We start from the raw sequence: 27,858 nt of genomic DNA, 5'->3' as shown, positions 1-27,858 counted from the left end.
TTATCTTGTGTCCACATGGTTTGTTTTCCCTGGGTCTGAAGCAGGAATTTGATGAGGCGAGCTTGGATCCCTTTCAGTACCACAGAGTGACACTTTTCTGAGGAGAACTGTGATGACATTACTTTTTTAAAAAATCATGTGCCCACAAGACACACCAGAGAGAAGGGGAATGCCCAGAAGCATCCGGCAATTTTGGATGGATTGAAGGACCAGAGGGTTGTATATTTTCTCTTCTAGGTACCGATGTAAAACAGCAGAGAAAACCATGATAAGTCCTCCTATATTAGGATGCTGATCTATGCAAACAATGCGAATAGGGCATCAGATCTAAAACAATGAGCCTCTTTTCTGTGTGGAAACTCCGGGATCTCCCATTCTTTTCCAATTTTAGCCTATATGGAATGAGTATATAGAACGTATTCACTGAAGACATTGAATTTAAATGAACTGAAATCAAAGCACAGGCACAGATTTCCAAGAGGAAAATAAACATCTCATTCCTCAATCCAAAACCACAGGGACACTTGACTACAGAAGTACCTTAGAAAGCACATACATAAATCCCCCAATATTATGGCATGGTTCTCTGGTTTTGCTAAATTCTCAATGGGTGTGCCTCTTTTCTGTCAGGGTTTCCTAAATAAAAATGAAAGCACAAAAATGTCCAATCATCTCTAATTCTTCCCTTGTGAAGAAAAGACCAACAAATAATCCTTGAGTCCCTACTTTAAAAGGCATGCACTAAAACTCTAACCTGAAAGGCACAAAAGATGCACACAGCTTTGAACTCTTTCCTAGGCTTGGTGTCTTCCATACAGCTACTGGAAATGATATTAAAAATTAAAAATATAGAGTTGCCTGGATGGCTCAGTTGCTTAAGCGTCCAACTCTTAATCTTGGCTCAGGTCATGATCTCACAGTCTGTGGGATCGAGCCCTGCACTGGGCTCTGCACTGACAGTGCACAGCCTGCCTGGGATTTTCTCTCTGCCCCTCCCCTGCTTGCGTTCTCTCTCTCATTCTCTCTCTCTCTCTCAGTAAATGAACAAATTAACTTCTAAAAAATTAAAAATATAATTCTGTAGAAAGAAATCAACTCATAACTCAGGGTTTTTTGTCTTGAAAAAACCTACTTTCTTGAAAAAAATATTTCCACCACATCTAGGAGCCAAGACTCCCAGCCCATTCCCTTCCCTCACTGCTATCTGGAAGAATTTACCTCATATGGTCAATATGGAGAGTTTGCCTATTGGCAAACAAATTTTCTAATTTACTAGTAATATCATTCATGTTCAAGCAAAGAGACTACTGAAATGCTAACATACTTTTCATAAGATAGATTATTGATGCAATTGTCAAAATACTTGCGATTCAAAACAAGCAGAATGCAAAAAGCAGTTAATCCTTTAAACACTCTTGTATACAACTTCCCTGAAAAATGAACAGTTTTAAAAACTCTAAATCAAGGATCAGCAAAACTACAGTCCACAGGCTAACTCCAGTCTGCTGCATGTTTTTGTGAATGAAGTTTCAGTGGCATCCACCCACAGCCATTCATTTACATATTTGTTGTCCATGCCTGCTTCCAGTCTATGATAGCATAGTTGAGTAGCTGTGACAATGACCATACTGGCCCCACAAACCCAAAAACATTTACTATCTGGCCCTTGACAGTAAGTTTGCCAACCTTTGTCCTAAACTATTTCACACAACTTATTTTCTAAGAAGCGGTCTCTAGTTGTTTATTTTTACCTGATATATCTCATGCCAGAGAATTGCTTAAAATTACAAATGCTTTTCATAGAAACAGAAAGAACATTTGATTTTCATATGCAAGAAAAAGATTTATTATCTATTCTTTTTTTAAAGTTTATTTGACTTGGAATAAGTCAAGCGGGGGAAGGGCAGAAAGAGAGGGAGAAAGAGAGAATCCCAAGCAGGCTCCATGCTGTCAGTGCAGAGCCTGATGCAAGGCTCGAACTCATGACCATGAGATCACAATCTGAACCAAAACCAAGAGTCAGACACCTAACCGACTGAGCCACCCAGGCACCCCTATTGGCTGTTCTAACATCAGTATATAGAACAATTTCCAAGGACAGCTCACAATGTTTGCTCAGAAAGCATGGTGGACTTTCTCCTGCCTACATATGTTGTGTTGGATGAAGATTGCAGGGAGCTCCAAAGTAGAAAACTCACTTGGAAAGACCATCATTGTAGACTTTAAAATGGGCCCCTGAGCACAAGCATGATCAGACATGTGACAAGTCCCCCGGAAAGTGATATAAAGCCACAACCTGCCTTTACTGATTCCCTCTGACAGAACAGGTGCTGCTTTGTGACTCAGACCCTGTCAACCAATATCTCATGGGCATCATGAGGATCAGGCTACACCAGAGACTAAGGGTAAACAGAAGTCCCACAGTATCTGGGACCCAGGCTCCATCCATCTTGCAGTTATGTCAACCCTAGTCAGATGTCCTCCTTCGTGTGAACCAATGGGGCCCTCCGCACATCTGCGTTCCACTCACTGGAAAGGGAGGATGCAGGCAGAGAAGAGGCAGCACAGGCCAGAACCCAGCCACTTGGCCATGGAGAGCTGTGAGAGAAGCTGGAATATAGTCTTTCATTCTGGGCTTCTGCAGGCCCAAGTAATGCTCAAGCATTCGGGGCCTGAAGGATGGGAATCAGGGAGCAACTGGAAGTCTCTCCCACAATGGAGAAATACTGCCCCAGGAGGGAGGAATCTAACAAATCATTTCTTGAGAACAGAAGTGAACTGGAAGAAGAAATACCAAATTCTCTAAAGGGAGAAAGGAGGCATAACCATATTTGGAGAAAATACTTAAAAGGAAGAGAATAGACCTGATGATAAATTTCCTTAAACTTCTCCTGGGACTCACTGACACTACTGCACAGAGTTTGTTTCAAAAGTCATGCTGTCCCTAGACTGGCTTCAGATCAAAAGTTGTGACCTTCCTCCTAAAATCCAGGCTGTGTCTGGCCAGGGCCACCAGCCATCATGTGACGTCCTGCTACAAGTCTGAAATACAGAAGGGCCAGTTTAAGGCCAAACAACCAGGAAGCTCCCTTCCAAAGCCATCGTATGGGGTAGAGCAAAGCTACTGGCTCAGCCAGAACTCTTTGAGAGCCCCATCCAACCTGCAAACGGAAAACAACAGGAAAGGGGTGGGCAGACACCCCCCACACCCAGAACCCAGCGAGCTTGCTCCAGATGAAAGAAGGAAGAAAAAAATGAATGCCAACACCTGTGACAAAGAAAGAGGTACAGGCTGACCCTGTCTTCCATTTATTTCAGGCCTCCTCCAAGCCGCTGCTTGTCAATGTGAAGGTTCACTTGTCAAGCCAAACACAGGCAGTGCTTAAGCTGTACCAAAAAGAGAAAAGAAAACAGAAAAAAAATCCAAAAATGAAGTCCATCTTTGCCAAAGGGAGTTGCTGTGTCATTTGTGGCAAAAGGCACTGGTGCTATATCCAAGTAGAAAAGAGAAAACAAACAATCCCATTAAAAAGTGGGCAGAGGAAGTGAATAGACATTTCTCCAAAGAAGACATGCACATGGCCAACAGGTACATGGAAAGGTGCTCGACATCACTCATCATCAGGGAAATGCAAATCGAAACCACAATGAGATACCACCTCACACCTGCCAGATTCACTATCTTCATAAAGACACAAAATAACAAGTGTTGGTAAAGATGTGGAGAAAACGGTACCCTTGTGAACCACTGGTAGGAATATAAATGGGTGCAGCCACTATGGAAAACAGAATGAAGGCTCTTCAAAACATTTAAAATAGTACTATCATCTGATCCAGCAATTCCATTTCTGGGTATTTATCTGAAGGAAACAAAATCACCGTCTTGGACAAATCTGCACTTCCCTGTTCACTGCAGCATTATTTACAAGAGCCAAGATATGGAAACAACATAACTTTCCATCAATAGATGAATGGATAAAGAAGTGTGGTGTATATACACACAACGGAATATTATTCAGCCATTGAAAAGAAGAAAATCCTGCCATTTGCAACAACATGGAGGGACCTGGAGGGCATTGTGCTAAGTGAAATAAGTCAGACAAAAACAAATACCATATGATTTCACTTGTATAAGGATTCTAAAAAAAAAACTGGACTCCCATGAATAGAGCACAGTAGTTGTCAGAGGCAGGGTGTTGGTAGGGGGAGTGGGGTGGAAAATGGGTGAAGGGGATCAAAAGGTACAAAATTCCAGTTATAAGAGAAGTTCAGGGGATGGAAGGTACAGCGTGGTGATTATAGTTGATAATGCTGTATCATACACTGGAAAGTTGCTAAGAGAGGACATCTTAAAAGCTCTCATCATAAGAAAAGGATATTTGGTCTCTCTCTTTTTAATGTTTTTATTTATTTTTGAGAGAGAGAAAGAGACAGAGAAGTAGTAAGGGATGGGCAGAAAGAGAGGGAGTCACAGAATCTGAAGCAGGCTCCAGGCTCCGAGCTGTCAGCACAGAGCCCGACATGGGGCTCGAACCCACAAATTGTGAGATCATGGCCTGAACTGAAGTCGGACACCCAACTGACTGAGCCACCCAGGCGCCCCAAGATACTTGTTTTTTTAATACTTTTTAAATGTTTGTTTATTTATTTTTGTCACAGAGCATAAGTGGGGGAGGGTCAGAGAGCGGGGGGTCATTGACACAGAATCTGAGGCAGGCTCTAGGCTCCAAGCTGTCAGCACAGAGCCCAACGTGGGGCTCAAAACCACGAGCTGTGAGATCATGACCTGAGCTTAAGTCAGACACTCAACCGACTGAGCCACCCAGGTGCCCTGAAAAAGATATTTGTACTGGCAATGGATGTTAATGAAACTTTGTGTGGCCATCATTTCACCATATATACATGTAGCAAATCACATACACCTTCAACTAATATAATGTTATATGTCAATTACATCTTAATAAATCTGGGGGAAAATAAAAGGGATAAATATGGACAGAAAAAAAAAGAGAGAGAAGAGAGACAAGTGTATCATCCAGCTTTTCCACCTTTTGTTAGAGAGAGGAGGTCCTTTTCACAGCTCCTGAGAGGAGATCCCTACAGATGGGGAAAGACAGAGGATGCAGTTTTAAGGCCTCTTTTTCCCAGGTGGCATGCACACCTTGTCATGTCATGCTGGCTTCTTGAGTGGCTGCTGCAGCACAGAGAGAGAGAAAGAGAGAGACAGATGGTGTGTGAATCTCGATGTCCCCCACAGCACTCATGAGCTGCTAAGTCTGGAGATGGTCAAGCCAGAGAAGGACGGCACCCATCAACCATCACCTCCAGAGAAGCCGGAACCAAGACCAACAGGTTGTCAAATATCGAAGTTTGCTTTGAATTCTCTCCCAAGTTTCCTCGGAGCATGCTCTGCCCTATTTTTTTTTTTTTTTTTGCATCTTTCACCGAGGAACCCCAGACTGCTTATCAGGCACTCTGTCCACGCTGCCTGTACCAGCGCAGTCTCAGTCTGGACTTCCCTCAGTATCTCCTGCTAAAAATATACTCTCTGTGCCTTTTATTGTACCGCAGGAGAATGGCCAGTGTTAGAAAGGAGCTGATAAAACACTTCCCTGAATAGCTCTTGGGTCAAAGAGGAAGCCAAATTTGCAGTGCTAGAGTTTTTAGCAATAATAATAATAATAATAATAATAATAATAATAGTAATGATAGCAATAAAACAACATATCAAAGACATAGTGTATAGTCAGTTTATTTAGAGAAAAACTGTGGTTTCATATGCCTCAAGCATTAGGCAAGAAAGAATAAAAATAAATAAGCTGAGAAGAAAATAGAAAATATTAATAATCAACCTTAGGAAAGAAAAAGGAATATAACTATCACTAAGAAAGATATTAATATTATAAGGGAACAGTGCAGACACTTCTACACTAATACATTTAAAAGCGTCAGTGTATTAGGAAACTTGAACACTTGAACAGAAAAAAATGACTCATCAAGACATATTCAATTAATATGCTAATTGAATTGGGAAGAAAAAAAAAAGGTAAAAAGAATACGATGGGGAGAAAACACCAGCCTTAAATGGTAATGGTATATAATTCCTAAGTTTGGGGGATTATCTCAGAAAATTTCAAAAGAGGAAAAGCTTTCTAATTAATTTTAAGAGTTGGTAGAGGCCTGATATTCAAAACCTGACATCAACATACACACACACACACACACACACACACACACACAGACACACTACTCATACTATACACGTATTAATGTCACGTACGCTATATAGAGGTATAAATACAATGTCTGTCATATGATCCAGCTAAGTATTAAAAGAACAATTCAAAGTGGCCAAGTAGGTTACATTCCAAAAATATAATTACTCAGTATTAGGAACTCATTAATAAATCAAAGGAGAGCAGATGACCATCTCAACAGATGCCTCAAGGACATTTGATAAAGTGTAATTTTAATTCCTTCATTTAAAATGATAATAGGGGGGCGCCTGGGTGGCTCAGTCAGTTAAGCGTCCGACTTCGGCTCAGGTCATGATCTCACGGTCCCTGAGTTCGAGCCCCGCGTCGGGCTCTGTGCTGGCAGCTCAGAGCCTGGAGCCTGTTTCCGATTCTGTGTCTCCCTCTCTCTCTGCCCCTCCCCCGTTCATGCTATGCTTCTCTCTGTCCCCCAAAAAATAAACGTTGAAAAAAAAATTAAAAAAAAAAAACTCATAAGTTCAGAATAAATTCATCAAGAAATGTGAAGTATCTATCATTAAAAGAAATGAAACTATAAATTACTGAAGAAAATGAGAGTTGGAATACATGCACAGACATCCATTATTCACAGATGGAACAACTTAATGTCAAAGTCATGCCAACTATTTATAAGATGATCTATAACTATTATACAATACATCCAAACCCCACCAAGTTCTTTCTTGCTATTGTTGTTACTGCTTTCGAACTGTTCTTTATTGCTGCTGCTGCTGCTGTTATTGTGTTGCATTTTAAAAGTGAATATGTAGTTCATTTGGAAAAAAAAATAGGTGGTAACTAAGAAAATTATGAAAAAAAGAAGAGTAATGAGGGATGACTTCCACATGGTAAAACCTACCAGTATAATAGTAAAGCAATGGGACACTGGGACAGAGCGCAAGGTGCCCAATATTGTTTCAGATATTGTTTTTATTCCCAAGGAGGTCCTGTAGATATAAACAGGGAAATAGACCCGAAAATGAAAGGAAAAGATAGGATTATTCATTTGGAAAATTCATAGGAAATAGACATAAAAATGAATGTTTGCGACAATACAATACTGTTTATAATAAAAATATGAATATGAAGAGTTCTAGAGACACAGGACGGGGCTTCCTACTCTCCTTCTGGGAGGTGGGGAAGCCCTGCAAAAGAGTTGACGTGTAAGCTGGTCTGTATGGGGGGGCTCCCTGGTGGAGAAGGGTGGCAAGGCTCACCCAAGCACATGGCAGGGGACGGGGGGGTCTGAAAACATGTTGCCTTGAAGAAAGAGCAGTAGGACTATTAAGCTAGACTCCAAAGGACACGGGGAAGGAATGAGAATCTGTGGCAAGACTGCAGTGGGATTAGACTATCTTTGGGATACAGGGGTTCAAGGGCTCTTAAAACATTTTTTAGCAAATTTAGATTCCCAAGTTCCATGCTCAGACATTGTGATTTGCTTTGTAGATGTTTCAGAGTCACAAGCAGGGTCTGCAAGGCACTGAGGTAGGCTGTAGATAGCTGCTGAAGCCAAGAGGTGATGTGATTCTGGCTGTTTCAGAAAACTGACTCTGGCCATTGTATGGGAGTGTGTTGGAGGAAAAGCCTCTGGAAGCAATGGGATAAGCCCCAGAAGAGGGGAACATACTTGTTTAAGCTGACCCCATGGGCTCCTGGCAGGGTCCATCCTGAGGCATCGATCCCCCAACTCCCAGTTCAGGACCCTCTAACCCCTCTCTGCAGGGGCAGCTGGAACTTCTAAACGATGTGGGCAGTGTCTGAGGTATGTCATACCCACCAGGCAGCAATTACCTACTGACCTGGTAAGACAGATCCTGACCACCTCTCATTGCAAAATAATCCTCCTAAAACTTGAGATGGCAAACCCTTTCCAGAGATAGGACAAGAAAGAGTATAAGAAGTTTAATAGGAAAACATCTGGAGATCCTACTCACCAGAATCATACACACAGAATAAGACGCACAAAATAGGACTCCTCAAAGTGATATGAAGAATTCACCTATTTTAGTAGAAGGCAGGGGCAAAAGAGGTATGAATCTCCAAATTCGCTTTTCTCTTCCCTCTTCCAAGGAGCCTGGAACGTTCAAGGGTGTGTGTGTGTGTGTGTGTGTGTGTGTGTCCTCACACATGTGCATGCACCTACACCTTTGAGATGCCTGTTGTGATGCAGAAAGAAATGCTTCAAGTATCCCACAGACCCAGTTATCCTGGGTCTCCAACCTATACCCACAAATGCTAAGGGAGCAGAGATCAGCACAATCCATTGTATTCAATACTCGGTTTCATCCCAGGTATGCAGGACCTAAGAAAGATGTCACAATGTTGAGAAGACAGGATCTTTTCACTTGTTTTTAAATTTCTATCAGATGAATCAGGAATGAAATCCCAAAAAGAAATGATTTCATTGCTGATAAATTTGACATCCAATTCCCTTGTCTAAACTCAAGATTATGGCATGAAACTGTAGGAAAATAGCAATTAATGTCATTACTTTGGAAGGGCAGGGCAGAGGCAGGGCAGGGGAGAAATGGAAGGAAGAAGAAAGAAATAGAAGAAAAGAGGGAGGAAAACATGGGCTGCCTTTTTTGATAGCTCCCCCTTAATAGTCAACATTTAAGAACTAAGCATTTCCCAAAATGGTGTTGATGGCAACAAATATACGAAGCCATAAAAAAATAAAAAGATCAGTGATCCCAAGGTGACCCTAGACCTAGACCCAAACTTGATCCTCCAAGCCCAGTGTGGTGGTTAATAATCCTACTGTGAGGATGTATGGTGAGTGCCACCCTGGGTCTAGAAAAAAAGAAGACTCAAACATCCTTCAAGTCCCAGTGGCTGGGAATCTGGTCCTATCATATCATGACAGTAAAGTGTCTCAAAAACACAGGATACAAGGGCCTCTGGGTTTGTGGAGATCTGAGTGAATAATACTCAGCAACAGGGGGAAGTACAAATAGACTCAACTCAGCTGAGGTTCTGTTACTCCCCTCCCCCTCAGTGGGATCCCCAGTCTCCTCACTCTCTTCCTCAGGGGCCCCCAAGGCCAGAAAGCATCAGGCATTCTCCTGCACATGGCCAGCCACGCACATGATGCTACCAGCATGATTTCAATGCAATTGGGAAAAAACTGACTGAATAATGTCCTTCCACTTTTTACAACCATTTCATGAGGCAGAGCCCTTGTCCTACTTTGTGCATGTTTCACTCTCCCCTCAGAGTCTCCGTGTTTGGACTCACCCTGGCTCTGCCCCACGGTGCTTGCATGCTCTTCAACATTTCTGCGGAATGACGCAATGTTTTGTAGATGGGCAAGAGGACACATGTGGCTTCAAAATCTGCCTGTAACCACTTACAAGTGTGTGATCTAGAATAAAGGACATAACCACTTTGTGCCTCAGTTTCCTTATTTATAAAATAGTACGGACTTCATACTATCCTTTTCAAGGATCAAATGAGATCATGTATGAAGCATTTCCATGCCTGGCACCTGGTTACCGCTCACCTGTGTCATGAGTGTACCTTGACAGTTTCCAAACCATACCAGATAGGAGAATCACCTAGAATCTGTTCACACGCAGATTCCCAGGTATCAAATCCAAACACCCTGATTCATTAGGTACTAGAGGCTCAGGCGTCTTCCTTTCAAGAAACTACATCAGAGAGTGCAGGTGATCTGTATCTTATACTCTGAGAAGCCCTTCTACAAGTATTGCTTCCAACATAAATACTTCCCCACTGGCCCAAATGGGGGAACAGGTGGGCAGGACAGCTCTCAGAAGCCCTGTGAGACCCTAAAGTGTCCCTGTGGAGGAAGACAACTTCCAATGTCAAAAAAAAAAAAATCACTGATGAGGTAAGAGCCCAGGAATTTTTGAGACCTTTTCTCCAAAGCCATCAGTGACAGCTATGAAAAGGGAGCCAGTTTTGTCCTCTTATCTCTTTTTACTCAAGTGAAGTTATTTTGCTCTGTTGCAGCTGCTGGTTGCCAGAAGCCCAGCTTAATCCCAATCTGCCCGTCACATTGACATTTCAGGTCTCAGTGGAGAGGATGGTTACTGCTTTCCCAGAGGACAGTGAGCCAAGAGCAGAGTGCTCCTTTCCAGCCTCGGGTGCTCATTCCAACGGGAGCATCAGACTCCATTAAGACAGATCCTGCTGCTGAGGCTCTCTCTGCATGGACTGGGGGAGCATGCATGTTTCATCATTTAGGTGTGGTTTCTCTCACACTGTCTCCCCAAAATTAGAGAGCTGCAGGGAGAGTTTTGTGTATAGAAGGAGCATCACCGCCCCCATTTCAGAGCCCTAACGAAAATGGGGCAAAAAACAGGTGTGGCGAAATGAACAGAACAATAGTTCCTAACAGTGTTGCAGAAGAGGGGGTTCCAAGAAGCAGGAACCTGGGGGGACGTAGCGTTGCCTGGAATGAGAGAGCCTGTAAACAGTGCCCTCCTGGATTGACAAGCCCTCAGTCGTGGTCCCTTACACTCTCCAGAAAACTGGAAAAATGGAGCCTCCCCTGGGGACCTTTAAGAGATGTGAGTGATTCAGACTCCTGCTGCCTACTGCTTTTTACTGTGGTAAAAACCATCCCAAACACAGCTTCCTGGCAGGAATTTTATCTGTCGGATCCAATTTCCTCAGCAGTTGAACAACCAAGAGATCCTGCGTGCTGATCCTGTCCCTGCCTCACCTCCAAGGGTGACTTTAGTTATATCCCTCATGTCCTTGATGTGCTTGTTTAATCCATCTATAAACCAAAGTGAATCTTGAAATATTTCACCAAAGCACATTGGAACACACACATGCAGAGAGAAAGAGAAGAGGGTAGAATGGAGTATTTTTAGAAATTCTGTCCTCCTTTTCATTTGCCCATATTTTTATAGACTTGCTAGTGCTTTTTTTAATGTTTATTTATTTTGAGAGAGAGTGTGTGCAAGCAGGGGAGGGGCAGAGGGAGATAGATATATATATATATATATATATATATATATATATATATATATATATAGAGAGAGAGAGAGAGAGAGAGAGAGAGAGAGAGAGAGAGAGAGACAGAGACAGAGACAGACAGAGAAAAAGAGACAGAGACAGAGAGAATATCCCAATCAGGCTCCATGCTGTCAGGGCTTAGCCCAACACAGGTTCAATTCACAAACCGTGAGATCATGACCTGATCTGAGATCAAGAGTCAGTCGCAGATGCTTAAGTGACTGAGTCACCCAGGCACCCCTACTAGTGCTTTTCTTAATAAGAAAAAACTATTTTTAAATTTCCAAAAAGATCATGTTAAAAAATGAGGCAGCATGGCACAATGACTAACATAGGCTTTAGAACAGTTGGTTCAATATGCCTGTCTCTGCTACTGACTGGCTGAGCATTTTGGAGCAAATTATTTAACCTCTTTAGGCCATTATTTCCTCATCTGCAGAATGAAGACAATATTAGTACCTATCTAATTGGGCTATTGTAAGGAGTAAATAATAGATCTATGTCAAGTACTTACATTAAGTGCTCAGTAAATTGCATTGGTTTTATTCATGGTAACATGTTCCCTTTTTATACAAAGATATACCTGTGAAGTGGATACTCACAAACGTACACTCCCAAAAGTAGGTTGATTAATCTGGTGTACCTACTACCCCCTCACACACATACACACGCACTTTATTCACTGAGTCCCCTTGCGATAGCAGCACCCACATGTAAGAGGGGTAAAGCAACAAGGCATGAGATCTATTGAACAAGTTGCATGACCCTGGTCTCATCTAGCATCTCATGCCATCAAGTCACAGCTGAGCAGACACTATAATCAGAAGTTACTTAGGGTCTATGGCTTTGGAGATGGGTCTGATAATTCTGACAGTCCTGGAAGTTTTCTAGAGATAGGAAGGATCCAAAGTAATTTTAATGATTAGCAACCTTACCAATGAGAGAGAACACACACACACACACACACACACACACACACACACACTCCAAGAAATACGACGTTTAACAGAAATATTAGGGAGGCTTTTCTGATCCCACACATTCTACTGGAGAGTCAGCTACATATTCACCAAGAAGGAATTCTCCTATCACTTCCCACTGTATAACACTTGACTGTCATGGTCATGATAAGCAACTGTAACTGATGAAAACGTGTTGAAATGGAAAAACATGAGAAATTATCAGACTTGAAGGAAAACTGAAAATAAAATCTCTCTCTTCTTTCTTTACACACACACACACACACACACACACACCACCCTGTGCTTCATGAACTTCTACATCACTCTAATATATTTGATACCCTTCCCCCAAAAAAGACAAGGGGGTCCCAGCAATCTTGTTCAGCTCACAATTAAGCCAGACCTTCTGCCATGCCACATCTCCTACTTTTCTTCCACCTCCCTTTTACCCAGCCCTATCTGTTGGGTTCTTCTGTGTGCTCTTGGCTCCTTTGGTTTCCACTGAGCACTGCAGCCATTGCTCTGGAGGACAACTTTCTCACTCTGAGCTCTGCTGGAGCCAATATGCTGACATCCTGAAGTTTCCAAAGTGTGTCCTCTGGGGTCCTCCGTTCACCAAAGCCACTGTGTTCCACCAGAAGTGGAACCTACACACTGTTGTGGCCTCTCCTTTCTAGCTGATACCATCACATCACAATACTGTTGGTGCAGGATGTCTTACAGAGTTTTACAAAAGATCCAATTTTCTCCTTCCATCTTGTTCTTCTGGACCCAACACTCCATGAGAGCCTGGGCCAGAGGAAAAAGCCAGGTGGGAGTATCAATTACCCAAAAGTCTCCTCCCCTCTTATGTCCAATAGACTAAATCTCTTTCATTAGATCAAGTGCACCTGTTCCTTCCCTTAGGATGACTTTTCTTTTTTTTTTAATGTTTATTTATTTTGGGGAGAAAAAGAAAGAGAAAGAGAGATCTGGGAAGGGGCAGAGGATCCAAAGAAGGCTCTGCAGTGTCAATGAAGATCCCAATGTGGGGCTGGAACAATGAGATCATGACCTGAGTCCAAGTCAAACACTTAACCAACTGACCCACCCAGGTGTCCCTGAGGATGATTTTCTCCCAGGAGGTTCATCAAGCATTGATGTAAATACATTTCTTCAGGTTCTACCCCACCAAGAATTCCAATATGTCTCTAAGAAGTAAACATAGCTTAAGATCAAGCTGGGATATCCCCACACATAAACAGAAATAAACTTTTCCAGCTCCCCAGTTTCTCATCTGGTTTCTAAAGCTCCACATCTGATCTCCGTAACTGACAGAAGATAAAGAGATCCCTGACATTCATCACGTCCAAAGCCCATCATTTTAAAAGTGTGAATTAGTAAAGAAAGCCTGGGTGTTTGGAAATACACTTTGTCAATTAAGTATTGAATATAAAGCCACCTTGGTACAAAATTATGTTGTCTTTCACCTTCCCCTGTCCTTAGCTCTCTGCCTCTAAGATGGGCACTCTCATGGCTTTCCTCTTCCCTAACCCAGCAGTGACCTGGTCTCCAAATCTCCTGCCCCTAAACACTCTTCAAAATGTACTTGTCTTGGGCTCAACTCCCATAGACCTTGAACTTCTAAACTAGCCAGTTAAAATCTCTCACTGTGAGGGTGGATTGATGAACTTAACCCTCTAAGTTACCCTGATTAAACAGTGTTTTAGGAGCAATAGCTTAATCTCAAGGTCCTAGACAGTGGGGTCCAACCAGAAGCGGGGATGGTGCAGACGATACATCAGGAATGGTAAGCCTTTCCCTCTTGACCACCACCTTCTTGACCACCACCAACATCGTGACTACAGAGCCTGTCCTATTTTTATTTGATAACTTCCTTCTTATCTCCAGCAGTCTTTAATTAGAAGAAAAGCAACATAACCAGTAAAACAAGCATTAACGTCATTTGGTTTTACTTTTCAACTGGTTCTCTATTCAATGTTCCTGATGCTTGTCATTTTTCTTACACCAGCTAAAACTTGAATGTCTCTGATCTTTGAGCGAACTCTCCAAAGAGCCCACAGTACTGAAGCTTTGTCCTTCTTTCTCCCCTGCCTCCAATACTTCCAGTCTGATGGTCATTATGAAATTAAGAAAACATTTAGCTCTGGCTTCCTGGAATCTTCCATATAAAAAAATTGGCAGGTATGTGGGAGATCAAGGCCCTTGAGGGAGTCTACATAAACATGTTCTCCAAAGAAGAGACATAAGCTTCCCTATCCTCAGCCCTAGAGCCAAGATTGTCTTCCCTTCACTAGATAAAGCCCATCATGTCTATAAGAGGCTTCCTGAGCCTTCCGGAGGAAGGCTTCACTATCATATGCTGACTTAGTGAGCCAAGCACCACAGCTGGAAAACAGTGCTCATTTGTGAGATCACAACATATAGAGACAAAAGAAGAGGGAGTCCTGATTGTATAATAATGATACAATTCTCATTAACATGTTTTCCTTCCACTTTTCAGTAACCAGGCATGCCTGTCCTTATAGAACTTCTCAACCAGTCTCATCCAACAGAGCTTCTTGGAATAATTTAATCATATAACCAGAAAATTTCCTCTTTATTTTCAGGCCTCCTTTTCAAGAAACCATGTAAAAAAAAGTGTTTGACTTCTCTGTAACTTTAAGGCAATTCAGGATGGGGGTGATGGTGGGGATGTCTAAGCTTCTGAGCTATATATAGTAAGTTCTTGGTGACTCTTTCAGAGCCTTTTGATTACTTGATTTATCTATCAAGTGATTTGCCCAAAGTTCACAAGGGTCCTATAAAACCAAAGCTAGAAGTTTCTTTAAGATGTCTAAAGTTCTGAATAAGATGATGAGAGAAACCTTTAATTTGCACCTCTGGCCAACACTATCCTTCTGCCCTGAAGTCTTCATCTTATTTCTCCAACATATTAGCTCAGATTCAGCTTGTTGTGAATAGCAGAAGATCCTAATGTGTACTGAGCAATGGAAAAGTTGATTTACACATCTTAGTATAAGGGGTGTGGGTCAAGTCTATTTCTCCACAGAGTCAGACTAAAGTCCCTACTATATTATTGTTCCTCTGTGCCTCACCTCAACCTCATGGACCCAGATGGTGGCTGCTACATTCCAGAAAGCAGGACGGAGGGAAGGATAATGAAGAGGTAGAGGCAAAGGACTCCCACATTATCTCTTAATAAGTTTATCAGAAGCTTTCACATGACATCTCTGCATATATCCCACTGAAAAAAATTTAGTAACATGGCCAAATCTATATACAAGAGAGCCCAGGAAATAGGATCACCATCCCGAAGACCATGTCTAGTCAAAAGTCAGAAGTTCTCTTACCATGGAAAAAGAAGTGACTAGATATGAAGGATTACCAGTAGTCTCTTTCCCATTACCAACTATTATCGTAATATTCAAATGACAATGAATTTTGGATTCAGAGATGAGGCTGGCTGAAATGCTGGCAGTACATAGAGGAGCTGGTGACAGATTCCATGCTGAGAAAGAGAATGGATTGAAACAGAAACTAAAATTGAAACAGAAGTGAGACAGAGGATGAGGGAAGAAAAGAAGCTGAGGGTAAATTTAAGGATTATTTAGAACCTACCAGATCTCAAACCCTAAATCCACGGGAATTGAAAGTTTGAGAACAGCGTAGAGAAAGATAAATAAATCAATAGAACAGCATAGAGTCCAGAAATAGTGTCAGGTATATGTGAGGAAAGACAGATGATTTAGTAAATAGTGTGAAGACAGAGGGCCAACGGTTTAAAAAAAAAAATAGATTACCTCCTCTCACAACTTGAGTATTCCAGAAACAGTACCTGAAGCAAGGTTTAAGTGCCAATGCTTTTTGGAAGATGGAGGTCTAGAAGAGTAAGGGTGGGAGGAAAGGGAAGTGAGATACTGAAGGGTAGAAAAGCCCTTACAAGGTAATGGGTGTGGAGCTGCTACTGCTTCATGAAGAGACACAACCAATCACACAGTCATGCAGGACATCCACAGACACACTACACAAAAAAAGGGCCTCTGACAAGTCCATGGGAAGAGCAAATAGAGCAACTACCTGTGATCTCCTTCTGTCTCCTATTTCCCACTGGCCACAATGTTCATGGAATTCCAGTCTTATGCCTTGTACGTCAGAGGTCACCATCTCTACTGAACAGATCCCAAATAATGATTCTATAAGCAGGATAATGAGTTGCTTTCAAGCTCGTGTCTTTAGAGATTCATAAGGGAGTTTGACTGGCAGCTTCGAAAAATAAAGGTGTTTGCATTCAATTGTCCTTTAAACAGCAATGGCTAACTGGCCAGATGCAGTTAGAGATGCCAGGATTCACACCAGTTGCCAAAGGACTCATTCTTTTGCCTTTAATACCATGAAATTGAGCCAGTGAATGTTTTCCGGGTATTCATTTCCATAGTAATTTTCTTTTCATTCCAGAAGTTGGGGAAGGGAAAAGGAGTTTTCCTCCCCCCAGGGCAAGATCACTCCCATCTTCAATTGAGAAATCCAGTTTCAGATCAGAAATATCCATCATCCTATGCTTATTGAGCAACAAGAGTGTGGAGGGTCTTAGGCCATGCTCCAGGCACCCAGTTGCTATTGACTCTCATGGTGAGATTCTAAATTCACGCAGCCTAGACACGCTTGATTTCCAATTCTGGCCAGGACTGACAAAAAGGAAAATAACTGGAGAAGCCAGAAATATGAAAATAATTTAGCAATTTCTGAAATCTATTAGTTTGGGCTTGATTTCAATCTGAGACAAAAAGCCAGAATTCTATTTGATCTGTACATTATAACCTAACAGTCCCTAGCTCAAAATGATAATGGTTGACAAGAGTCATCCGTAGGTCTTTCCCCCATGGATGGGAGCTTAAAGAGCATGGAGATTTTTGTCCGTTTTGTTGACTAATTCATCCCAAGTGACTAGAACAGTACCTGCTACATAGCAAGGGCCAACAAATAATTTAATAAAAAAATGAAATCTGTGGCAAGATGTTCCCTCCCCTTCTCACTTGGACCTAGAGCGAACAAAAGAATAAATCTCTGATATGCTGCCATTATTTTACACCTAATTCCTTGTTTGTGAGGTTAGGACTACTGCAACAAAATTCTCCACTTGGAGAAAGGAGAAATCTTCTGAATTGATCCAAGTGTCTTTAATATTTCTTAGTCTTCGATTTGTTACTATGTGGAAATGCATCTCATGATTACTTTTTCACAGGATGGTTTTAAACTTTGTCTTTATAACTAGGTTCAGTTTAAAAGCAAACTACAGTTCATATTTCTTAAAAAAGCAAAGAAACTAATTCTGGCTAACTGGGGCAGGATAAAAAAAGGGAAATATATTGGAAGAATACAAGTAGCCTCCAAAATTCAAGGAAAAATTAAACGGTGAAACTCAGAAAGAGTAGGAATTAAGGCAGCTCTGGGAATATAAGGAAAAGAATTAATGAACAGCAAGCAGGGTGCATCTGCTTGAGGACAATCAAGTACAATAGTCAATAGTTGTATTCAGTACTTGAATTCCAGGCAAAAAGACTAAAGAAGTATGAGGCCCCTTAAAAGATTCCCACCAATACCGCATACAATGGGAAATGCATATTCTGAAGCAGAGGACTATTCCCAGCAAACTAGGAATTGGACCCTGAACAGGCAAAATCTATTCCTTAACAAGAGCCTTCATCTAACCTGGTGACTCAACCAGTACATGACCTACAATTAAAAAGCAAATTTGGGGGCACCTGGGTGGTGCAGTCAGTTAAGCATCTGACTCTTCTTGGTTTAGGCTCAGGTCATGATCTCACCATTTGGGTTCGGTTCAGGTCCTGGGTTCCAGCCCTGAGTGGCAGCCTGCTTGAGACTCTCCCTCTTCTCTGCTTCACATCCCCCCCTCCCCCGCCATGTTTGTGTGTGCACTCTCTCTCAAAAATAGATAAACCTAAAAAAATAAATAAAAAGCAAATTTCACTATGAGCTTTACTCAAATGAGAAAACACAACCAACCTCCATGAAGGCGAACTCGGGTAACAGATTTAAATAGCAACTAAGATAGTCAGATTAAAACAGGCCATGCTGCAAAATGTATATACAATTGAAGATTAGTGTTGCATTCAGGAAAATTCCCCTCCCCCACCACAAGATGGAAGCGTTCTAAAATGTGAAAGCAAAGTACCTTATTTAAACACGTAGAGCCTTCATTTTAAGAATGGATTTGATCACTGAAGCAGATTCATACAGTCCCTTCCGATAGGCATTTCCTGGCACGCAGCCATGTCTTTGGTCTTTTCAAAATATAGGAAGTTCCTGCTTTGCCTAATGGCATTGAACTATAAAACAGCTATGCTATAGGAGCTGACACTATGCAAAACGGTCTGAGTAATCAACAGGAAAAATCACAATTATTCCACGGCCTTTAAAAATCTCTGTCAACGGGCGCCTGGGTGGCGCAGTCGGTTAAGCATCTGACTTCAGCCAGGTCACGATCTTGCGGTCCGTGAGTTCGAGCCCCGCGTCAGGCTCTGGGCTGATGGCTCAGAGCCTGGAGCCTGTTTCCGATTCTGTGTCTCCCTCTCTCTCTGCCCCTCCCCTGTTCATGCTCTGTCTCTCTCTGTCCCAAAAATAAATAAAAACGTTGAAAAAAAAATTAAAAAAAAAAATCTCTGTCAAAACTTGAAAAGCTTTGTTCATTATGAATGTATAGAAAATTGAAAAAAAAACAGTAAAACTAATATTTATTTAGCATACCATAACTTAAAAATTAGACGCGTTGAAAATTAAAATATTTTATTTCCTTGTAAGAAACAACTTAAGAGCTTAAACAGGGCTTGCTTTCTTTTTCTCAGAGACCCTTTAGGAAAGAAGAGTTCTTTTCTCGGCTTTGACAAATTGTCCTACTCTTCTCAGTTTGACGGCTTCCAACATTTTATCCTTTGTGCTTTGCTTTCAGTGTTGGGAAACATCTCCAAGAGCTCCTTTAACATGAAGGCTTTTTTGCTGGCATCACTTCCTGTAGGTCATCTTCCTGCTTTTTGTGTCAAATACTGCCTTCCTTTAGGTTTGCAGGATCATTTTCACTAAGATCCTCCGGCTACATTTCTGGAGGGTCTATAGAGGATCTAGAGTCAACAATTGCACACCCAGCTGGTCTTCTGTAACTTCATTTATACTGGGTTCACATGTCACTTCCGGGGGCACCTGGGTGGCTCAGTCGGTCAAGCATCCGACTTCGGCTCAGGTCACGATCTCACGGTTTGTGGGTTCGAGCCCCACGTCAGGCTCTGTGCTGACAGCTCAGAGCCTGGAGCCTGCTTTGGATTCTGTGCCTCCCCCTCTCTCTGCCCCCTCCCCTGCTCATGCTCTGTCTCTCTCTGTATCAAAAATAAATAAAAACATTAAAAAAAATTTTTTTTAAATGTCACTTCCGGCATCATCAAATTCTGTTGTTGGCTGCATTTTTCTCTTTGTTGGCCAGTTCTCTCCTTTGATTATTCTTTTTTGTAAAATGACACTTCGTGACCAAGTGACAAGGAGACCACATGACTGGTCACTCATCATAAAGTGTGTCTATTATTTACCGAGTCATCTGTAGGCTGAGGATGCGGCAGGAAAGTTGGTACTTTATGCAAATACTCCATTAACAGAGTAACTGAAATTTGAACTGTGTGGCTGGGGGACAGGGGTAATTCAAGTACACCAGGGTAACTGAAACCCATATATATCACAAACGTGCAGCGAGGACTCCCTGTACTACAAAATATTCTGCTAGAAGCCTTTTAGTGGGTCCTGAAACTTTGTATGGGCATTTTTGTTATCCTATTTGGGGTGAATTCTTAAATGGGAATCCAAATACCATGTCCTATCAGTATTTGCCTATAACCGTAATAAAGAGAACTTATAGTTGACACCCGAATTGGAATTATCTAAAAATCTTATTTTTGGCCCTCTGCCAAATATGTTAGATTTTTTTTTTTTTGACATGTTTATTTTGCCTGAAATGAAACAAGATAATCCTTTGCTTGTATCTAGAGGGTTAAAACTGGTGAAATACTTCCTACTCATCCATTAAGACTCAACTCAATGTCACCTCCTCCATGGGTCTTTTCTAGCCTCACCAGCCAGTTATTCATAAATCCTTCAAGGACCCCATGACACCCCCTCCAGACCTATGTATGGCTCTCCCTACACTGTACTGTCACTCTTGGGAGCATATAAAGAGATCTTGAAGGACAAAGATTTCTTCTTCTTTACCTTTATATCCCTGTACAGAGCCCAGTCCATATTAGATGCACAAATCTTTCTTCAATAAAGAAATATCTCAAAGCTTTCTTTTAAAAGTTTTTTTTTCCTTTTCTAGTAAATAAAAGGATGCCTGCTAATATGAGATTCTAACTAATAGAAAGGCCTCAGCGATGGGAGTCTGGGTGGTTCAGTCAGCTGGGCGTCCAGCTTCGGCTCAGGTCATGATCTCACAGCTTGTGAGTTTGAGCCCCGCATGGGGCTCTGTGGTGACAGCCCGGAGCCTGGAGCCTGCTTCGGATTCTGTGTCTCCCTCTCTCTCTCTGCCCCTCCCCCACTCACGCTCTGTCTCTTTCCTTCAAAAATAAATAAACATATGAAAAAAAAATGGCCTCAGCAGAAGAGCTGAGAGATCCAGTCTGGAGTCCTAGCATTTACATCCAGGAGCTCCAGAACCCAGCTCCAGATTCTGGAGGACATCTTGTGTGTGATGGCTAGGATGAGCCGAGGGAAGCCCAAAGAGAAAAGATCTCAAACAACCTACTATCTGCATATGGGCTCTGCTGACTCACAATGGCTTTGGTGTTTCAAGCCTTCTGAATTCATAATGGATAACACATGGGGCAAAGAGTTATGAAAAAACATATCGGTCATATGGTTCAGCATATAAATGTGAGGAAAATGCTTTTCAAATCAAATTGAGACAAACATCTGTCTTGCTCCTTTTGCAAAGTACAGAATGTTCCACATGGACTAATCAAACTTTATAGCACTACTCTGTAACCTTGTACATTTCCTAACATCATGTCTCTCCTAGAGTTGTTGCCTGTTGGAAAGTTGTCACAGACTGAACTGTGTTTTCTGTTCTGTGTAGAATAAAATGTAAATACCACAGGATACATTTGACTGAGCTCATGGGAAAGCGTGAAACAACATACATACATTCCACGTTATGCCTTTCTCTTCCAAACACACATGCAAACAGACGTAAATCAAAATCAAATGCAAGAAAGGACTGGGTTCATTGGTCACGTTACACAAAACTCATTCCATTAAATTAATTCTTTTATATGAAGATTCCCACAAATATTTAATAAACTTCATCTGATGAAAGGGATTATTCTTGTCATTTTACAAAAAAACTTAGTGAAGTGAGGGTCTTGATCCAGTTATGCACTGATGGTTCCGGTCTCCTGAACCCCCAAATTTATTATGATGTAAAAGCTATAGAGGTGTCTGGGTGGCTCAGTCAGTTAAGAGTCCGACTCATGATTTCAGCTCAAGTCATGATCTCACAGTTTATGGGTTCGAGCCCTGTGTCAGGCTCTGTGCTGACAGCTCAGAGCCTGGAGCCCTGCTTCAGATTCTGTGTCTCCCTCTCTCTCTGTACCTCTCCCACTCATGTTCTGTCTCTCTCACTCTAAATAATAAACATTAAAAAATTTTTTTAGGGGCGCCTGGGTGGCTCAGTCAGTTAAGCATCTGACTTCAGCTCAGGGCATGATCTCACAGTCCATGAGTTCGAGCCCCACGTAGGGCTCTGTGCTGACAGCTCAGAGCCTGGAGCCTGCTTCAGAGTCTGTGTCTTCCTTCTCTCTGCCCTTCCCCTGCTCGTGCTCTGTCTGTCTGTCTCTCTCTCTCTCAGAAATAAACATTAAAAAATGAAAAAAATATTTTTTTAAAAGCTGTAGGAGAGAATCAGAAAGGGCTACTCTAGGTCATTAAGGATAATTGAGGGGAGTTTGTGCATGTGTGTGCATGCGCATGCATGGAGGTGGAGGAAGAGGTAGATACCCCTACAATGACATGACAGCCTCAACTGAGGCACAGAGATGGCAGTGCATGGTGGAAGTGGGTGTGGTCACCCAAGCCCAACTGAGCTAATGGAGTGGCAGGATTTATAGCTGGGCAAAGTCAACTAGTATTGTGAAGAGCTTCAAATGTCTGATCTCAAGCACACGATCGAGATTTGACTATATAAACAGCAGGACCTGTGTCTCCATATTTTGAAGGGGAAATTATATCAAGGTCTTGCTTTTTATTTGAAAGAGCACCATTGTGTAGCAATAGGGCATGCACTTGGAGTTTCTCGCTATTGTTGGTTTGGTTGGCTTTTTGCTTGTTTTTTGTTTTGTTTTGTTTTGTTTTGTTTTTTCTGACAGGAGGCTATGGTTCTGATCTACCCTGCTGGCCTTGCACTCCTAGCTTTAGCCACTCAGCACACCAATGCAAGCAAGAGGGATAGAAACACAGGAATGTATCAATGGAAATAACTTTATACTAGACCTTTAACCCCATGTTCTACTCAATGGTTCTTACAGATAGAGCAAAAAAGACCCAGTGACCCACCTACTCCACTAATTTCCATTTACCATTGCAAAGATCTCAATGACAAAAAAGATAAATGAAAATATCAAAATGGCAATGATATAATAACTACAAGACAATTAACAAACATACATCTTTATATCTTTAAGCATAGTCATTAACACTAGAAGCACAACAACTGAAAAACATGACCAATCAATTGAAAGTATCACTGATAATGCACTGATACCAAGGTATCCTTTCCAAAAGCTGGAAATTTCAGCTCTTTGTGGGTAGGTCCAGTGGAAGCTTAGCAACAAGAAATTCTTGGAAACAAGAATTCTTACATAACAGTATTTTGAATAGTAAATATCAGTAGTCCTTAATAGCTTGGTTAATGTATTATTAGTAAAGAAGTTCAGAGACATAGGTGAAAAACGAAAGAATTCTTGGTATGTAACATTTGCCGACAAGTTCAGAAGAAAAGACTTGCATCTCTGTATTAACCCATCAGACCTGGCCCAAACTTGAACACCATTTTATTTTATTTTATTTTTTAACGTTTATTTTTGAGACAGAGAGAGACAGAGCATGAATGGGGGAGGGTCAGAGAGAGGGAGACACAGAATCCGAAACAGGATCCAGGCTCTGAGCTGTCAGCACAGAGCCCCACGCAGGGCCCGAACCCACGGACCGCGAGGTCATGACCTGAGCGGAAGTCGGCTGCTTAACCGACTGAGCCACCCAGGGGCCCCTTGAACACCATTTTAAACAACTAAGGCAAAGCCTCCGACAACAGCTTCCCCCAAACCACACAACAGGACTTCTGTCCCTATGGCTCTGAAAATTCAAGGGTGGTGGTGAATAGCTGTCAACACTGGGACTTCAGGCCAGCCTGGAAAGGGACAGTCTTGACTTGACCCCAGGGGTACTCAGTTTAAATCCCATCCTATTGTTTGCCTTGTATCCATACTTAATGTATCATCAGTTTCATCTAGTATCTTCCTGAAGGGATGGACTGGGCTCCACAAGCCCACTGCTCTGCACACCCCAGGCATATAGGGAATATGTGGGTAGAAGATAGAAAGTCACTAAGAGGGGTGCCTGGGTGGCTCAGTAGGTTAAGCATCTGACTCTTGATTTCAGCTCAGGTCATGATTTCACAGTTCATGAGATTGAACTGTCAGCACAGAGCCTGCTTGAGGTTCTTTCTCTCCTCTCTCTCTCTGCCCCTCCCCCTGCCTGTGTGTTCTCTCCCACTCCAAATAATTAAACACTAAAAAATTTTATTTAAAAAAAGTCACCAGGAATCGTTTCTTTGTAAGAAATGTGAGGTTCAAACCATCTTAATTAACAAACAAATCAATGCCTTTTTTTCTATAGAAGCAGGGACTTAATTAAGGCTCCTCAGAATCTTTTTCAGGCTTCCTATTTATTGGTGATCATTTCAGGTGGTGTGGAATTTGTAATATCATCAGACCATCAATACTAAGCAAGATCTCTCTTTTTTTTCAATTTGTTTTCAAATCAAGTCCTCTCAATGAAAAGTTTATCTAGATAATCAAAATAACCCAAGTGCAATTCACTATACTACAGCCATGGAGAGAACACAAACAGAACACAAAGAGTGAAGGCTGTACCATCTTTCTCCAGAGCACAGAGCTAGTGATAATAACACTGATCATAATAGCACTGACGATATGCAGGCGCCCTTCCAAGCCATCAATTATTGCTGCACCCATCTTGAAACCTAGAAGTTCCAAGAATTAATTCTTGCAATTTCTCATGTTGGGGGATCTGTGGATGGGAAGATGATTGAGAGCATGGGCTCTAGATCCAAATGGCTTAGATCCAATCGAGGTCAAGGTACTTAACACATCTGAGCCTTACATACTTCATCTCTAAAATAAAAGTAGACGCTTCTAGGTAACTCAGTTAAGCATCCAATTCTTGATCTCGGCTCAGGCCATGATTCCACAGTCATGAGACTGTGCCCTACCTTAGGCTCTGAGCTGGGTGTGGAGCCTGCTTAAGATTCTTGGGGTGCCTGGGTGGCTCAGTCACTTAAGTGTCCAACTTCAGCTCAGGTCATGATCTCATGGTTTGTGTGTTCAAGCCCCGTGTCAGGTTCTATGCTAACAGCTCAGAGCCTGGAGCCTGATTCTGATTCTGTGTCTCCCTCTCTGTCTGCCCCTCCTCCACTTGCACTCTGTCTGTCTGTCTGTCTGTCTCTCTCTCTCTCTCTCAAAAATAAATAAAAATGTTAAAAAAGAAAAAAAGATTCTCTCTCCCTCTCCTCCTCTTCCCTTGCTTGTGCTCTCTTTCAAAAATAAAATAAGATAAAATAGAAGTATATACCTCTCTCTTTCAAAAAACATGTAAAATAAAAGTATTAATGTGAGGGTTAAAAAGGTGTTAACACAATTAAAGTCCTTGAAACAGAGCCTGGCATATAGGAAGTATTTATTAAACATCAACTACAGTGATGATAATAAGACCACACAGCAGGCCCCATCACCAAGTACCTCTAACAACATACAGAACAATGATGGAATTACACAAATGAGGATGAAGGCTCACTTGCACCACCGAACTGAACAGTTCAGTATAAAGGGAACAGAGGTTGTCATCTTTCCTAGCCTGTTTGTTGCCTTTTACCACATAAAAAAGACTTACAGAGAGATGGGGGGTCAGAAAGTATGAGACCTCACAACACTGTATTCTCTCTCCCTCTCTCCATTTCTTCTCAGAATCCACTCACTCACCACCGCCCCCCATTCCTGAATTTCCACCAGGGAACCTCCAACCCTCCCCACAGCATGGAGGTTTCCAGACTTGAGCCCTCAAGCTTGATCAGGAGGCAAATGGAGGCTTGCCTCTGCCCACATACTGCCAAACCCAAAGGCAAAGGAGTAAACAGGTGCCAGGAGAGGGAGGGTAGCAGGTGCTTGCATTCCTGTACAGCCTCCCACTGAAAAGAGCTGTAATGAACCTCTCACTAGCTACCTAAGAAGCAGGATGCCACGCTAAGGTGGGCACTGTTTTTCTGGAGACAACTTTCACTACTATCTCCAATTCCCTATCAAGAAAGGATATTCATCCTGAGAACATGACTTTGACCCTGAGCTTCTCCTGATGAGCACTGGCTGACCATGACCATGTATGTGTATATATATATATATATATATATATATATATATATATATACACACACACACACAATGTGTGTGTGTGTGTGTGTGTGTGTGTTTAGGTAGGTAGGTAGGTAGGTAGGTAGGTAGGTAGGTGAGGAAAGTTCATTCTCAATTCAATCTGCCTCCTCTCTGATCTCTATAAAAACCTTTTATCTCAGAAAAGAAATGGAGCCAAGAGAAGGTAAGTAACCAGCACAAGGTCACAAAGGCTTGTAACCAGGTAAGTTTGAGGCTAAACCCTTTGTTCTCTCCCCCACAACATGGGTCTTCCCCTGCCTGACATTTAAGAGTAAAAGCAGAACCCATCAACTCTTATAAAAATGCTTAAAACCTGATTGCCCCCAAAGAATTGGTTTCCCTTTATGGATGCAGCCTTTATGCACTGACTTGCTAGCAGAGAAGACAGACATGGAGAAGGGCCCAAGCTTAGGAAGTCTTCCAGCAGCCCTTCAGATCTCTTGGCCAAACACCACGAGCCTGATCTACATTATTCTTTCCCGGCGAGGTAACGCCAAAACATTTGGTCCCAACTTCATTCTGAGAATACCAATTTGTCCACTTCAACACAGCTGCCCTTTCCCAAGATTTATCTCTATTTCTAGTTTCCTGAGTCAAACCTTACGGCTCCTGCATCCTGAAAATGGCCATGTTCTGCCCACAGCCTGTCCACACCAAGAGTTTGGCAAAAGCCAGTGGAACATGCAGTAGTGAGTAGAATGTCCCCTTGTGACCTCAAGCTCCCTTCTTGGCTCTGAAATGAGCTCTGCTCCAGCCAGCAGCTACTTGCTTTTTTTTTTTTTTGCTTTTATAATTTTAAAATTTACATACAGTAAAATTAACTCTTTTTAGAGCAGAGTTGTGAGTTTTGACAAATGCCTATAGTCATAACCACCACAAGAACAAGATACAGAACAGTTCCTTTACACCTAAAAAATTCCCTAGTAATGTTCATTTGTGGCAAAATCTGCCCTTTCACCCTTAATCTGGCAACTACCAACTATTTTCTGTCCCTATTTCACCTGTTCCAAATGGTATATAAAGAGAATCACACGGTACGCAGTTTTTTTGAGTCTGGCTTCTTTAGCTTAACACAAAGCAGTAGAGATTCATCCAAGCTTTTTTAAACAGGAATAGTTCATCTTTTTATTGTTGATTACCAATCCAATGTATGAATGCCCCAGAGCTTGCTATCAGATTCACAAGTTGAACAACATTTAGATGGTTTGCATTTTTCATGCTACTCTGGATAAAGCTTCTATAAATATTTGCATACAGGTTTAATCTAAACCTGTTTTCATTTTCATTCAGTAAACACCTAGGAGTGGGGTTGATGATCACAGGATAAATGTATGCTCAATTTTATTACAAACTGCCAAACTTTTTTCAGAGTAGCTACATTCTTTGGCATTTCTATCAATAAATGTGTGAGAGTTTCAGCTGTTCCATATCCTCATCAGCACTCGGTATTGTCATGTTGTTTTCCTCTCTCTCTCTCTCTCTCTCTCTCTCTCTCTCTCTCTCTCTTTTCTCCCAGTTCTCTCCTGAGAGCAGACCCACTTATGAAGCTGCTTATACAAAGATACCCCTATGAAGATGGTGGGGCTCCGTGGCCCATGTGAGGCCACAGGCTTGGCAAACGCATGGCTGCTCACAAGGTCAGGAAAGGCAGAGCTGTCTATTTGGCCTCAGCCAAAAAGAGGCAGGACATGCCATTGGTAATGAGACTCAGAAAATGTGTAGGTCTGAAGCTTTCCCAACATATGAGGTTAAGGACATTTCCTTATGCATCCTTATACATCTCTATACCTAACACTATGTCTTATTCCTAACATACACCTACATAAATACCTTCACTTTGGTTTCTGGGCTTTCATATATTTTTCAGAGCGT

At 41.9% G+C, this 27,858-nt stretch overlaps 1 long non-coding RNA gene across 2 annotated transcripts in view; it reads right to left on the bottom strand.

The window, feature by feature from the left end:
- Window positions 1–27,858, bottom strand: part of LOC123385983 — a 159,280-nt gene that overhangs the window by 101,548 nt on the left and 29,874 nt on the right. The window lies entirely within an intron of this gene.

This window comes from Felis catus, chromosome B3, assembly GCF_018350175.1.
Source record: "Felis catus isolate Fca126 chromosome B3, F.catus_Fca126_mat1.0, whole genome shotgun sequence".
In the NCBI taxonomy this organism is placed as follows: domain Eukaryota; kingdom Metazoa; phylum Chordata; class Mammalia; order Carnivora; family Felidae; genus Felis; species Felis catus.
This window is presented reverse-complemented; position numbering and strand designations above follow the sequence as displayed.